The following is a 14,445-nucleotide window of genomic DNA, read 5'->3' as shown; positions in this document are numbered from 1 at the left end:
AACAAAGAGTTTCTGTTGTCTGTATAGAGCTTCATGTTACTACATGCTTCATTTAAATCTAACTTGCCCCAGTCTTCAATCCTAGTCCTGTTTTACTGCTGGCATTACCAATTCTTTTGTGCCTCATGCATTATTATTATTTTTTTTTAGCCTCTAAAGTACAAATACCTGTGGGGCAAATAAAGGTCCCGTTTCTCAGGCATGGTAAGATTAAGCAAAGAAAAAAATGTTCTGATGGTCTAAAAAAACACATAACTTCTATACAAGTGCTGTACTGTATAATCATTAGATATGTCTTTTTGTCTTCATACTCAGTGTGGCAACAGAGCTTTAATAAAATGACAATATTCTAGAGCTAAACTACTGTATGGATAGTGGGCAATTTGCTGTGGGTTTTTTTTTTCCCTTTTCACCTTGTTTGAGAGGGTTTGCTAATAGTTCTGTATTTTTGCCTTTATATAGCAACCAACATTTGACAATGTAGTTCCCTTCAGTATTTCAGTTCCTTTTGCAAACTTTAGTTAGAAAGAAGCCCTGTGTTTTTGAACATGATTACATAGATTTACCGTGTGAAAATCTGAATATTTTTAGTTTATATGTTCACTGCTGAGAATGAAGACAGAAGTTTGCAAAGTGGGTCAGTCAGTCATAGCTAGAACTCAGAATCAGCAAGTCTCTTGCTATGGGTTGCATCAGAAGGTGTTACCTCCTCTGGAAAGTGCCTTTGTGGCTTTTTTTTTTTGGGAGGAGGGAGCATCAGCATACATGAGGAATGGATCTATATAACTAAATAAGTAATAATAATCCTCTATAGCATTTAAACATCTGGTATACTTGAGTTTAAAGTGCACAGAAATTACCAGAGTTAGAACTAAATGTGGTTAAATCTGTGCAGAGCCTGAAAATAGCAGTTCTAGATATAAATATTTAAACCTCCTCAAAATCTGATGTATCAATTTTGGCAGCCTTGAAGGCAGCAGAGCCTCCGGTGTTGTTAGTGCCTGTGAAAATGGCACAGGGTGAATGCAATGTAACAAAGTTTTGCAGCTTTCGATTCCCACATGTAAATTATTTCTATGCTCAGTACTTAAATCAAAAGCCACAACAGTTTTTAACCTCAGGAGCTATGGAATCATGTTGATGTGAAAGAGCAGAACTGTGAAGCCACTGAAGTATTTCCTTGTATATCATCTATTACATATTCTATCACTGTTTAAAGTGGTTGTACCATACATCAGAAGCCACAGTAACACTGTCACCTATGCTGTGTGTTCTGCTTAAAGAAACTGAACATCCTTAGTGATTTGCATTCTGTAGTTGTGTTCTCTTTGTTTTGTTAAATGTCTGCTTCCATATTAGTAAGGTAGCATTTACTTTAGTTGATTTTTTTTCACTTGTAATTACCAGTTACCACAGACAGGTAGTAATTTCCTGCACAGTTTCAGGAGCAGGAGAACAAACAAATAGCTACTAAGTACTGGTGTGTTTTCGCACACTGAATGCTTCCCCACCCCAAACTGTAATCCTGCAATGCCACAATTTTTTAGGCAATCTGTAAGAACAACCAATCATTGATTCAATAGTATAGCATTTAATTGCAATGCTCACAAATGTAGCTGTATGTTTTCAAACATTCTTTGCACCTGTTCAACCCTACTGTCATCTTCCTAGACTTCCTGTGTTCCTTCTGTTCATGGACTTAGGATTCACACTACTGTCCCATGATTCATCAAGATGACTCGACCTTGTATTGATATGCACAGACCCTGGTTTCATTACAAAATAATTTATTAGTTATAAAACCAACCCATAGGTTTGGAAAATATTTACAAAATTATATGATTGAGCTAGAGCAAAAGATATCTATTCATCTATAGTTATGTGTGGGGCTCATTTTTGCTGGAAATGCCTGGAAATCCAAACTCATAGCAGTGCCTATGGAGATTTTTCAAAGATATGAGTGACTAGAAATGCATGCAGGTTCCTTGATCTCTTCTCTGAACTGGTTGAATGCAAACCAGGTAGTCAAGTTGAACTGTACATCACACCGTGCTAATGCACTTATCCAGTTGTCTGAAACACTGAAAAACGTGGGTGCTGTTGTTTCTGTATCATATTCCAAGCTGATGTTCTTTGTTATTTGTTGGAGAAATTCTTGTTAGCAGAGCACACAGAAATGATAAACATGAGCAACCCGTGCTGGAAGACCTTGAATCCATCCTGGGAGTTTAGATAGCAGGCACAGGGTGGCTTCCCCCCACATGCAGCTGCAGGGGGTGGAGTGCAGCTGCAGGTGGGCAGGGTTTAGCCAGCCCCAGAGGCTGACCCTCAGATTGTTATGGTATGCTGACCTATCTATGCCTTACAAGTAACTCAGGACCCTCTGACTGTAACCAATCTTGGTGGAGCACACCTCTTGCTAGAATGCATATAAGTCACTGTATCACAGAAATAAAGTGGATTTGACCATCTAACCATACTGGTGAACAAAGAGCCATTTTCCCATAGCGCTCCACCAGCTTAAACTCCAACAGTTATTTTGGGTTTTGTTGTTTGGTTGTTTTTTTCTCAGAAATCTGCTATCAATTTCAGTTGGATGTGTGGCTGAAAGTTTGTAGCCAGTTTTTAAAATTCAGACACACACTAAGAAGACTTTTTCTGCCCAAAATTGACATAGAGAAACAAACCAGCAAAAATAAAGTCATCAAACCAAGGTCACACAGGAAATCTATTCAAAAGTATCAAGTAAGCCTAGAGATAGTGAGTTCTGGTTCAGATTTTTAACCTTGCAGTCACTCTTTTTGGATGCAAATGTTCATTCCTCATAGCTGTCTTTTTGACATTGTTGAAAGGCAGTTATAGCAACCATTTAATCTTATCTCTGTTTTCTGTTGTGAGATTGTTATTAGTGCATTCTATAGCATTGTCTGAGTCTTTAATTTGCTATCAGAAAGCCACAATTTGTTTTAAGAGTTTCTATCCATTGATCCTGCTCAGAAAGTGTTATAGCTTTCCAGAATGTTCAGTGTAGGAACCAAGATTTAAGTAGTAGTGGTATTGCTAAAAATGGTTGGTTTTTTTTTAAATAGTAGGGTTACAGTGCTTGATTCTCTCACTTATTAGACAACTTGCTTTCAAGAACAGGATGATGCCTTATTCAGCCAGATAATGAGCAAAGTCAGCCTCTGAAAGATCCTGTTCAAATAACAGTACACTACATCTAACAATTACCTTCTGCTTCTTTGAAAATGTTGATTTTTATGTTGTTTCAATGTAGGGACCATAATGTTTGCCTTCCCCCCCTCCCCCCCCCCCCCCCCAAATGCTCTGCTAAGAGACTAGACTTCTGCAGTCAAGACATATTCTAATTTTTAGAATTCTCTACCTTTTTAGACCATCTCTTTTCATCATTTCTCATTATATTGAGAAATTAAGTCAGTACAATGAATTATCACCTGGATAAATTCAATTAACAGATTTTAGGAGATTTAAACAAAAGTTTGCTGTGGTTTCTTTGCAGAAGTCTGTTAGTAAAAATTACAGATTACATTCCAAGAACCATCTAATCTTATTACAAGATGTGGTACTTGAAGCAAAGCTATTGTGTTGTTTTTTTTTTTTACTTACCAGCTCTAATGTTTTAAACTCCCAATATCACACTACTAAACAATTTTTTTCTAACTGTATTTTACTCTTTGCCTTTTGACATTCACTTTTTCTTCATTTCTTTAATGCCACTGGTATGTTTGGCCTGAGGTTGTACTTATTCTGCATAGCACTGTGAGCCAATGACATCAGCATGATGTCAGAATATGATTTACTCTTCACTTTAGTGTTCCTATTGGAACATCATTGTGGTGACCTTTTAAATCTTTTGTCACAGAGACATCCACGTTGTTGAATAGGCACTTGGTGCCATGGTCTAACCTTGAGCTCTGTGGTAAAGGGTTGGACTTGATGATCTGTGAGGTCTCTTCCAACCCTGATGATACTGTGATACTGTGATACTGTGAAATCCCAGAACTGTTCTAGGAAATCCCAGCCATTTCATTCCAATGGCAGGTCTTTATCTTACCTTTTATATGCATTATTCATCAATGTGAAATAGAGCAAGAATGGAAGTTGCAGTGTACATAAAGTTTGGGTTTTCTTAAATGCACTTTGAATTTTTTGAGTCAAGCATGTGATTCTATCAGCCTAAACTGAACTTGCACGATAAGCTGAAGATGGAAGTCTCTATCCAGTGATCAGTCTGTGGGCTGCTTAGCTTTCTGTCTGACAGCTCTGAAGAAGTCTATTGAAGAAATCACTGGAGAAATGACCAAATTCTGAATTTTTTTTTTTTAAGATCCTAAGAAATCTTAAGATTGTTTGTGTATCTTGTGTCTGTCTTAACAAACCTAACTTAGAAACTGTTAACTTTCAGCAGTTTAAATACTTACTAATTGCTTGTGATCACAATTTCTGTGTTATATTCTCCGGGCAACATTGTTATCTGAGGGAGAAATGGCTAAGGGAGATTGAGGGAGCTGGGATTGTTTAACCTGGAGAAGAGGAGGCTCAGGGGAGACCTTATTGCTGTCTACAACTACCTGAGGGGAGGTTGTAGCCAGGGGGAGGTTGCTCTCTTCTCTCAAGTGGCCAGCACCAGAAGGAGAGGACACAGCCTCAAGCTACACCAGGGGAAATTTAGACTTGAGGTGAGGAGAAAGTTCTTCACTGAGTCATTGGACACTGGAATGGGCTGCCTGGGGAGGTGGTGGAGTCGCCGTCCCTGGGGCTGTTCAAGGCAAGATTGGACGTGGCACTTGGTGCCATGGTCTAGCCTTGAGCTCTGTGGCAAAGGGTTGGACTTGATGATCTGTGAGGTCTCTTCCAACCTTGGTGATACTGTGATACTGTGATCTTGTGATCTTGCTTTCAGACTCATCTGGATAATTATTTGTCACAACCTAACAGGCCTTGGGTAGTTAAAGGGCTGTTACTGAAAATGGGAAGAGTGAGAAACCTGATAGCCTTTAAAAGAAAGCTGCTACCAGAAGGTTTTGAAGCACTTCTTATGTACATCTACATTTGTTTGTATCACAGTCTGTAAAACTGTTTGTAAAATACTGTGCTCAGTGTGTCTAAGCCATCTGAGTCAGCTTTAGTGTAAACTCTTCAGTCACATTTTGCAATCACAAATGCTCTAAACTGTATAACAGAGATGGATGCTTTTTTAAAAAGATCCTGATGCACTAAACTCTCTCTGAAAGCAAGTGCAAATTATGGGGAAAAAAAGAGTTAGCCCTTTTAAAATATTTTTGTCCCACACAGTCATTGTTGTCTTCTCATTTATTTTATGTGTGTATATGGAAGAGATAGAAATACCCTAAATGAATATATTAAGCTACACAGTTCATGGACCAGCTACCACGCCAAGCTATTCATAATGTAACTGAAGGCAGGCAAAGTGAGAAATAACAGTCACTGCAGGACACAATGCATGTGTAGTTTATTTGTTTAGTGACAAGGTAACTGTTGTTGCTGCAAGTGCTGATCAAATAAAGAAAGATGGTTTAGCTGTTGGCAACTTGTATTTTATCCATGATCTCTTCATTGAAAATTCCTGCTTGTCAGAGTTCCAGCAATCATTTTTGTGTTGCCTCTAGAGCTAGCTGAGGTACCTCATGGAAAAAAAAAAAAGGTGGTTATCGAGACAGATTAGGAATAGGAAGAGGATTAAGTGGTTTTGCTTGGTGATTCTTCACTAAATTAAAGAGACCCTCCGGGGGAGTGGTCTTGAACCCGACCCCAGGTGGTCTTGACCCCTCCCCAGGGGTGGGTCTGAACACTACCAGGTGTGGTGGTTAGACCACTCCCCCTTCCTATCTAAGATCCATAAAAGCAGGGGGACTTGCTGCTTCTCTCTCTCTCCTGCCTTCCTGCTCACTGGTAATCACCATTTCTATTTCCTGCTGTTCGGTGTTTCACCACGTGGCCATCACCCACGAGGCGTATGAAACCCATTGCCATCAAATCTGGTTGTGTATTTACATGTTTTGTATCTTGTTTTCCCCTCCCTATATCTTTGTAACTTCCCTACCTCATATACCTTTTCTTTATTGTTAAACTTTTCTTCTTTTAACTTCCAAATTGCAGTGAGAGTATTTATTTGAGTCTGTATACCTTTCATCTCTCTCCATCTAATTCCTTTTCTTTTGGGAAAGAAGGGGGAAGAGCATCGTATAAATTGTTATTGGATCTATCAACTATGTTTGAGTCTCTGGGAAATTTAAATTAGAACCAAGACAAAAAAAAAAAAGAGAAGGTTGTGTTAGAGGGAGCTGTGATAATTTAATTAATCTGGATTGCTAAATCCTGGAGTCAAAGCGTGAGAGCACCAGAGATTTCTACTGTCTTCAAACTCTTAATCATATTTGCTTTGTTGCAATGAAATTACATCTAAAATACAATTTAGACTGTGAAGCACTAAGCAGGAATTAACAACCTACCACACAGGTATGAAAGATGATGTATAAGCAGGCACCTTGTGGATAGGGCACAGCAGAGATGGCAAAGGGCCAGGAGTTTACAGCCAGGAGCTCTGGCATCTTGAGAAGAGGCATCTGTGAGAAGCAGTTGCTGCCAGCTCCCACTAAGGTCTGATCTCAGAGCTGGAAGCTTTTGCCTTGTATATAAACAGGATTCTGGAGATCAACAGCACCTTGCCTGTGTGTGAGAGAGAATCTCCCAGTTCACACCAAGTTTCAGCTGTCACAGTACACTTTAATGTGTAAAATATAAGTAGAGACCAGTGCATACCCCTCTTGAAACATGCATGAGCTAATGGATAGGGCAGTCAGAATAAATACTCAGTGAGAAACACTTTAAAGTGATTTAAGAAATCTTGCATCAAAATGGCCAAAAAATCAAGAACTATTATAGTTAACTCACTGCAGATCTTGGGAAAATGTCTAGTAAATTAAAACAGTTGATACAACTATGTTTATATGGTGCATGATTCACCACTGTAGTGCTGGTGGGCTTTAGTAATGCTCCTATACCTGAAGGGGGATTTTTCTCATTTTCTCATTACAACTTGCATGGAAACTCTCATATTTGTGGGTTGACTGGTCACTGCCACAAATTAGAAGATTCTAGAATATGCTAGTGGAGAGTCCTTGTCCAAGAGATCAATCTGTATTTACAATTATGAATTTGAGAGTTCTAAATTATAGGTTATTCACAAAATAACACTTCTGCCATCTGAGACCAATGTCTTTTACTGGTTTTATCTTACAGATGGAGAAATTGAGGCACAGAAAACTGGTGACTCTGCAAGTCACAAAACACAATAGCAGCCCAACATTGCAAGTCACTTGGATCTGGAAACTTCCCATTGCTTTGAAGATGTATCTGTGAGTAAAAATACATTCTTTTAAAATGAAAGCACAGTTGCATGCTATGATTACAAATATCTGATGAATATTCAAAGAAAAAAATCTCATTCCTGAGATTGTTGTTCTTTTCCTGTGGATGAATGTGACACATAAAAATTATAGCTGGACCTAAGAGGGCCAGAATTTGGAGCTGAAGTTTTTTGGTTATTTCCCACTGGATTTTATGCATTTCTTGAATTTAGTTCTGAATGTATTAAAGCTGACAGTCAGCTTTAATCCTTCTGGCAATGACTTCAAGAGTGTAGGTCTCAGTTCTGTGTAGTCCTAAATTCATCTTCTATAGTTATTGCCTGGATGAGAGAAAATGTGTTTCCTCCTGGCTAGTTCTGTACTGCTAGATTGAAGTATGATGTTTGTAGTGCCTGAGCAATACATTTTATGCTGCTGCAAACTACAAATCTCTGTACTGAGAGCAGAAGATCCCAGGCCCATTTACAGGTAAATGAGCATCATACAGAATGCAAACTCAGATGCAAATGTTTATGTACCTTCCCTGGAATTACGTTCTTACACTTATCACTATTTTATACAAAAATGAAGGAAGACACTGAGAGATCCATGAAAAAGTTAATGTATTTTTCTGACTTTATTAATGTTTGCTTTTTTCCTATTCTAAGTCTTTTAGAATGTACTTTTATTCTCAAGCATGTTTAATTTGAAGGAGTTGTGGGGATGGAAGTGCAATGAATAGTTTCTTTGGAGATGTATGAAAAATGCTGACAGATTTGAAGTAAAGCATGCAAGTTTCCTACTGAGAGTTTTACTTACTACAATGTGATCTGCTGTATTATCTGTAGAAAATGTCTTTGTACATCAGAGAAACAAAAAGACCTTCAGCAGATTGTTTTATTGAACTCTTAATAGATATTAAGAAACATAACGCCAGCACTTCTGCCACACTGCTGTCATTAAATGATAAATCATTGCTGTAGCTGCCTAATGGGATACGTAGCAATGCTGATGGTGGCAGTCTAGACCTGAGCTGAAGTGCATTAATTTAAAACACAGAGCAAAAATAGTAGATAGCAGCACTCAGCAAAACAGTTTTGGGGCTAGCACCTGTAGTACTAACCACAAGGAAAAAGACAGTAGAAATTAGATCTAACTATAAAAGGACAATGATGACTTTCACAGTCCTTAGCTATCCTCCCACACCTAATTATGAAACTGACATATAAGCATTAATGAACACATTTTCAACACGTTGTTTATCTGAGGTGTCCTGCTCTTATATACAGACAGAAAAGGGCTGCACGAGAAGACAAGTGGCCTTGTTGCAAAATAAGGGTGACGTATATCTACTTTTTATGTCAGAGGCAGTATGAATGCATGGGCTTTTGGAAAATAAGGTCTTAATGGTACTTATTCCTAATGCAGTGCCTTAGTCATGTAAGTTTTGGTGCTGCTTGATTTAGCAGGATTTGCTGGTTAGGTGGGTTTCCAAGCAAGCAAAACTACAGGGTTCTGTGCTTCTGCCTTGTTTCTAGTCAGCTTAGGAAGTCCCATCTTTGGAAATGTGATGTGAGTACCATACCTAGATGAGAGCTCTCTCCTAGTCAGGTACTGAGGTCTATCTGAGCTGCTTACCTCCAGTGAGACACAATGAATTATTTGGCCTGTTGTACATACAACTCATTAAACAGAGGCACATGTAGCCATCTACTGTATAGTTGTATGTATCATTTGTAACATGGCATGTATTGCCATATCACTAAAATGTATAAAATTGTTACAATTATTTACCAAATTATTAAAACCAATCTGTTCAATGACAATAGACTGCTTTGAAAACAAGAAAGAGATTGTGAGGAGTCTGGGTGTAAAAAAGCCACGAAAACTGAAAGCAATTGTTCTGTGACTTTTGTTATTTGCTCTGTGCAGGAATCTGAAATGTGCAAATATCATATTTGTGAACCTAATTAGCACATAAAAATCCATCTGTAACAGTAAACAAAATTTGCTGGTTCAACAGACTATGAGATTTTTTTTTCAGCATTAACACATCCTGCACATATGGCCCCCAGTTAAAGATCTGGGGCCGCTCATACCAGCAAGCTAATATCAGGGGATTTAGAAGCAAGTATTTATTGGTGGCAGTTCTGGAACCATCATGTGGTCTGTGGCTCTGACTGGTGCTTCCAATGCTGTTTGTGTCTGTATGGGGAAAACAGGAAAAAGTGGTTGGTACTGCTCTGATAATCCTCTCACTCTATGAAAACAGTGTTTTAATAGTTTAACAGTGTTTTTGGAGAGGCCTTTAGGTGATGAGTTGTGGCCTTGCTGGAAGCAGTAAGTGCAACAATAAGGAAATGCTGTCAGTTTGCTACAACTTGCTGTTGAGATTTAGTTGCTTATGTTTGTTGGTCTCTTGCTGGCACTTTTTTTTCTTTCTTTGTGACAGCATCCAAGCATGTAGATTTTGGTTTGCATCCTTTGGAAAGCTATAAAAGCGCTTTTTAGGTTAGCTATCTCCCAGGTCAGAGCAGGCTATCTTGTAAAGTGTACTTGAATCAAATAACTTTAAAGCATCTCTTTCCCTGTACTTGCAGGTCATGATTTGGTAAGTCTTAGCATTTCAATTCAAAGTTAGAGATTTAGATTTTTCAGTGGAAGGAGAATCAGAATATATTTGGTATTGTCTTAATATTACTGAAGTAGCTGCTGGATTACAAGTAGACAGGTGCTTGTAACTGACTAATAAGGCACTTTTAGTACATCATTTATATACCAGACACAACTTCTGGTAAGAGACTTTCCTTAATGTGAAAATACAGTCCTGTTGGCATGATACAGCTACCTTTGATCTCTATAAATGACTAGCAGTAAATTTTGAATGTCAGAAGCTGACCAGTAGGATGTCTTGGGGAAGATGGATGAATGGGATGTTGCCTTGCAAAGCCTGCAGAGCATTAGCAGGACTTACATGGCAGGAATCTATGCAAGGCACTTGATGGTACTTAGGTTACATATCTGTAAAAATCCACATAGTAAAACGCTCTTCTTCAAGTATGGCTGTGAAGTTGGTAGATTTGTAGTGAATAAAGCAACCTAGACTCAGTGGATAATATGCTGATGCTGCATTCCCTTCTCTTCCAGTTTCACTTCAAAGTGGTAAGACTTAGTACTTTAAAGAATTATTAGTACTTTTTAAGGCACTTAAATTATTTTAAGCATGTTTTCTTCTGCTTAAGTGAAGTAATTTAGAAGCTTTTCCTATGTTTAATCAAAACAAGATTCTCAGACTCCTTCTTTTGATAGCGATTTCTTTTGTGATATTTAAAAATGACTGCATATTTTTACTTGAAGCTGCATTGCCTTTTCCAAGGTGAGAAATTGCTATTGCCTGATTTCATAGTATTGGATATTCCACATATTATTGGTGTATTTTTCCTATAATGTGTTCCAATCCCTTCTTAAATGCAGGACTCACTTAAATGCAGGACTTTAGAGCTCTCCTGCAATTTATAAACTGAAATTCTTTGAGAAACACATTTCCTAAGAAAGCCTACACCATGGATACCTTGGGCTATGGAAGAAATGTTTCAGTTCTAGGATTTTTTTCTATTGCTAGTATTGATATTACTTGCACAAACTACATACAAAAAGAGAGACAAAAACCTCACTTCTAAATCTCCTGTTTCTGTTTACATTATTTCCTAAACTTAATTTCCAAAATTTAACTTGTACAGAGTCAAAATCCAGATGTACTTCCTTAGTAGATATTCTGTGTTTTCAATGATGAAGAAAAACAGATTTTAGTGCTACTATAAGTGACTCTGTGAGCATGGAATATAAAGCCGATGAAGTCAGAGACTTAGGGCAGTCAGTATTTTACAGGGTTCTCCCCTCCTCCCAGGCATTTAATCAAAGCCACAATCTTTATGGAAATTTAATCACCTTACAACAAACTAATAATTTTATTACATTCTCTCATTTTGACAGTTCTTACCTGCATAGAAATTTAAAATCCCTAGAAGAGAATTGCTTTAGAATATCCTGCATTTCTGATTTCTGTCTACAGTAGGTACTAAATATATTTACAAATAATGAGACAAGTCTTCTTTGATTTATTCTTGCAAATAGCCTAAATCATGCAGCAAGCCCCACAATATTTAGTCCAATGGTAGCTAAATTTGTTTGGTATCTCTCTCTACATACCATAATGAAATGACTACAGTTACAATGTAATAAAAACATGTATAACCTTGGTATCCTTAATGCTGAAGAACTAGTAGAACAAATCCTCATTTTGAAGACTATTCCATGGCTTTGTACATGTACACACTAACTTTCAACTCTAGGTGATGTGCAGTCTGAGGGGAAAAAAATCCCTCTGATGTTATGTTGTCATACAGACATGGCCCAAGTTCATACTAAAACTGTGACCTAGACTGCAACTGTGATCCATCAAAACGTTTAATAAAGTGCTTAACTATGTGAATAATCCCTTTGAAGATCAGTGGACCTACTCAAGTGCTTAAGACTATATGCATGTCCTAGTATTTTGTTAGATTGTGACAGGACTTCGTACAAGCATGAGATGTAGCACACCACAGTTTTAACGTGCAGTACGCTTGAAGAGATGATCTGATGGTTTTAGCTAAGAAAAAATTAAATAGCCTTCTCATCTGTGTTTTATAACAGTGTTCCTGCACTAGGCACAACTGCTCAAGTGTGGTGTCAGGAGGGTGGATGGAGTTTTATCTATTAGGGGTTGTAAATCACGTACTATTCACTGACCTCTAACACCTGGAAGGATCAAAGAAGGTGGAAAATGGTTCTGGTTGTTAAGGATAAGAACAAGAAAAGCACCAAACATCACAAGTTGCTACAAGGAAAGTTCTTACTAAACTTAATGGGAAAGCCTAAAACTTCACAACAGGGAACTCCAGGACTGGAGCAGTTTGTCAAGAGAGACTCTGGATTGTCTGATTTTGAGCTATTCAAAGCTTTCCTGGACAGGCCATGAGTGACCTAGCCTAGCCCTCTTTGGAGCAGGGTGTTCAGACTAAACGGCCACCCATGGTTCTTTCCAAGTAGAGGTGTTCCACAATTGTTGCACAGTTACTACTGCACTAGGAAAGGTGCAGAAAGATACCAGAAAGTAGAGATTGGTAGGACCTGAAAATAATTCTTTGTTGTTCGTAAGAGGAAGACCTGGGCTTGCCATTTAATAGAAAATTAAAACCATCAGCAACTCTCATCCAAAAAACCTGTTTCTGATGGGTGGGGGTTTTACTGTGGACCTTCCATTCAACAGTGGCTATGCAAATACTGTTGGCAACAAAGTGGTAACATTTCAGCCACAAAGGCTGACTGTTTTCTAACCAGATGCATCTGGTAAAATGTTATGTCCTGAAACTGGTAGTGAAGTTCTTCAGATGCTTGACACACTGTCTGTGTTTAGAATACATGCTTTGCATGAGGTTTGTCACCTATGGTATCGGATTGGCTGTACACTGGATGTAGAGCTGGGCTAAAGCCTGGCCATGTATCAATCTAAAAGTTAATAGCTGGAGTTTCATAACAGCATTTAGCTTAATCGCACAGTAGTGCAGATCCAGATGCTATTTTTCTCAGGAAATACTTGGTTTAGTTCCACTAGTGTTAAGATGAAAGTGGAAGAATATATGGAATAATCAGTGTATGATAAGTGTAAAGGACACTTGCTTTTCTGAGTATACACTTTCACAACACCCTTCAAAGTTTACAATTGTTTCCCATATTGCTGAATGGTTATTTAATTTACACAGTCACTGCATCTTTTGTTGTAAAGTTGGAATAGGAGAGACATTGCAGAAAACAGCAATGATTAATGTGTCTCAGTTTTAGTCTTCCTGTTTCTTTCTTACCTGTACTTAAAACGTAACAAGTTTCCATTTAACACAGTTGTTTCTGTGTTTTTTGCCTTGCCTTTGGCAAAATTGAAATGCCACCTTCCAGCATATGATTTACGTTGTTCTTCCCAATGAACTTCCTGATTATGCTTTCAAAGTTCATTGTTCTTTAACCTTCAAAATGCCTACAGACTAATTTAAGAACGTGTGAAAACTGCTACAGATAGCAGTAAAATTAGTAAAAAATGTCTGCACAGTTTGTCCCTGAAATACACTTTATGCTTCATTAATTTAAATATGTAATCTGTATTTTCAGTTTTTTAAAACCAATTCCTCCCTCAGGTACAGATAAAACAATGTTCATTTATATCAATAGGGATTACTTGTAGGTACCCAAGTGTGATGTGTAATCCTAACTATAGTAAGTCACTGAAAAGTCTTTTTAAAGCTACTTGCTTGAAGATATCAAATGTTGGTTTTCTTTTTATCTCAGTTCCACACAGAAGAATAAGCTTTATTTACATATTCTTACTGATTGTCCTGCTTTCAGAGCCCCCAAACTGCAAAATAATTCTAGTTTTGTTGATAAGGAATTATCTAACTACACATTTTATTGGCCACATTTCTTCAAACCAGAAGTCTTTGCAGGCTGGTAAAAGGTATTTTTTTCAAGAATGAAGTTTCTGGCTTGAATGAGAGGTACAACTCTGAAAATTCACTCTCAAAATATAATTGGAGTAGGAAATCCACTAAGTTGAAGTGTCGAACTGAATAGCATTGTAAAAGGGAATAATGTTTTCTGAAAATCTTCAGTAGCAACTGGTCAGCATTTATTTATTTTCAGAATTGGAGAATGTGCCCAAGAAGTGTCAGTTGCATAGGAGAAGTGCAGAAACTCTGGGTTCATTTCCAGGGTGTGACTTGAGTGGGTGTTGTCCTGTGTTTAAATTGTCTGCTCTGGCGTCAGATTTCCAATTTTCTGCTGCTGGAAGTCGTGTAGGACTTACAAATAATTGATACAGTATTTGAATTAGGGGCTTGAATTTTGGTTTTATTTGGTTTGTTTGGGGTTTTTTTTCCTCACATTGAGCTAATGGTCTGTCTATTGCTGGATATCCTACAAAGAGGTCATCTTACTCTGTCCTTTCGGAGGGAGGATGGAAATT

General features: G+C 37.8%; 1 long non-coding RNA gene across 1 annotated transcript in view; it reads left to right on the top strand.

Moving 5' to 3' along the window:
• Positions 1 to 7,288: 7,288 nt before the first annotated feature.
• The window catches only part of LOC135184078 (uncharacterized), an 83,387-nt gene continuing 76,230 nt past the window's right edge, over positions 7,289 to 14,445 (top strand). Inside the window, exon 1 of the long non-coding RNA XR_010305853.1 lies at positions 7,289 to 7,400. This is a non-coding gene — a long non-coding RNA (uncharacterized LOC135184078). The remainder of the gene's footprint in view (positions 7,401 to 14,445) is intronic.

Source organism: Pogoniulus pusillus, chromosome 19, assembly GCF_015220805.1.
Source record: "Pogoniulus pusillus isolate bPogPus1 chromosome 19, bPogPus1.pri, whole genome shotgun sequence".
Lineage (NCBI taxonomy): Eukaryota > Metazoa > Chordata > Aves > Piciformes > Lybiidae > Pogoniulus > Pogoniulus pusillus.
Note: the sequence above shows the minus strand (reverse complement) of the source record. Positions and strands in the feature narration are given on the sequence as shown.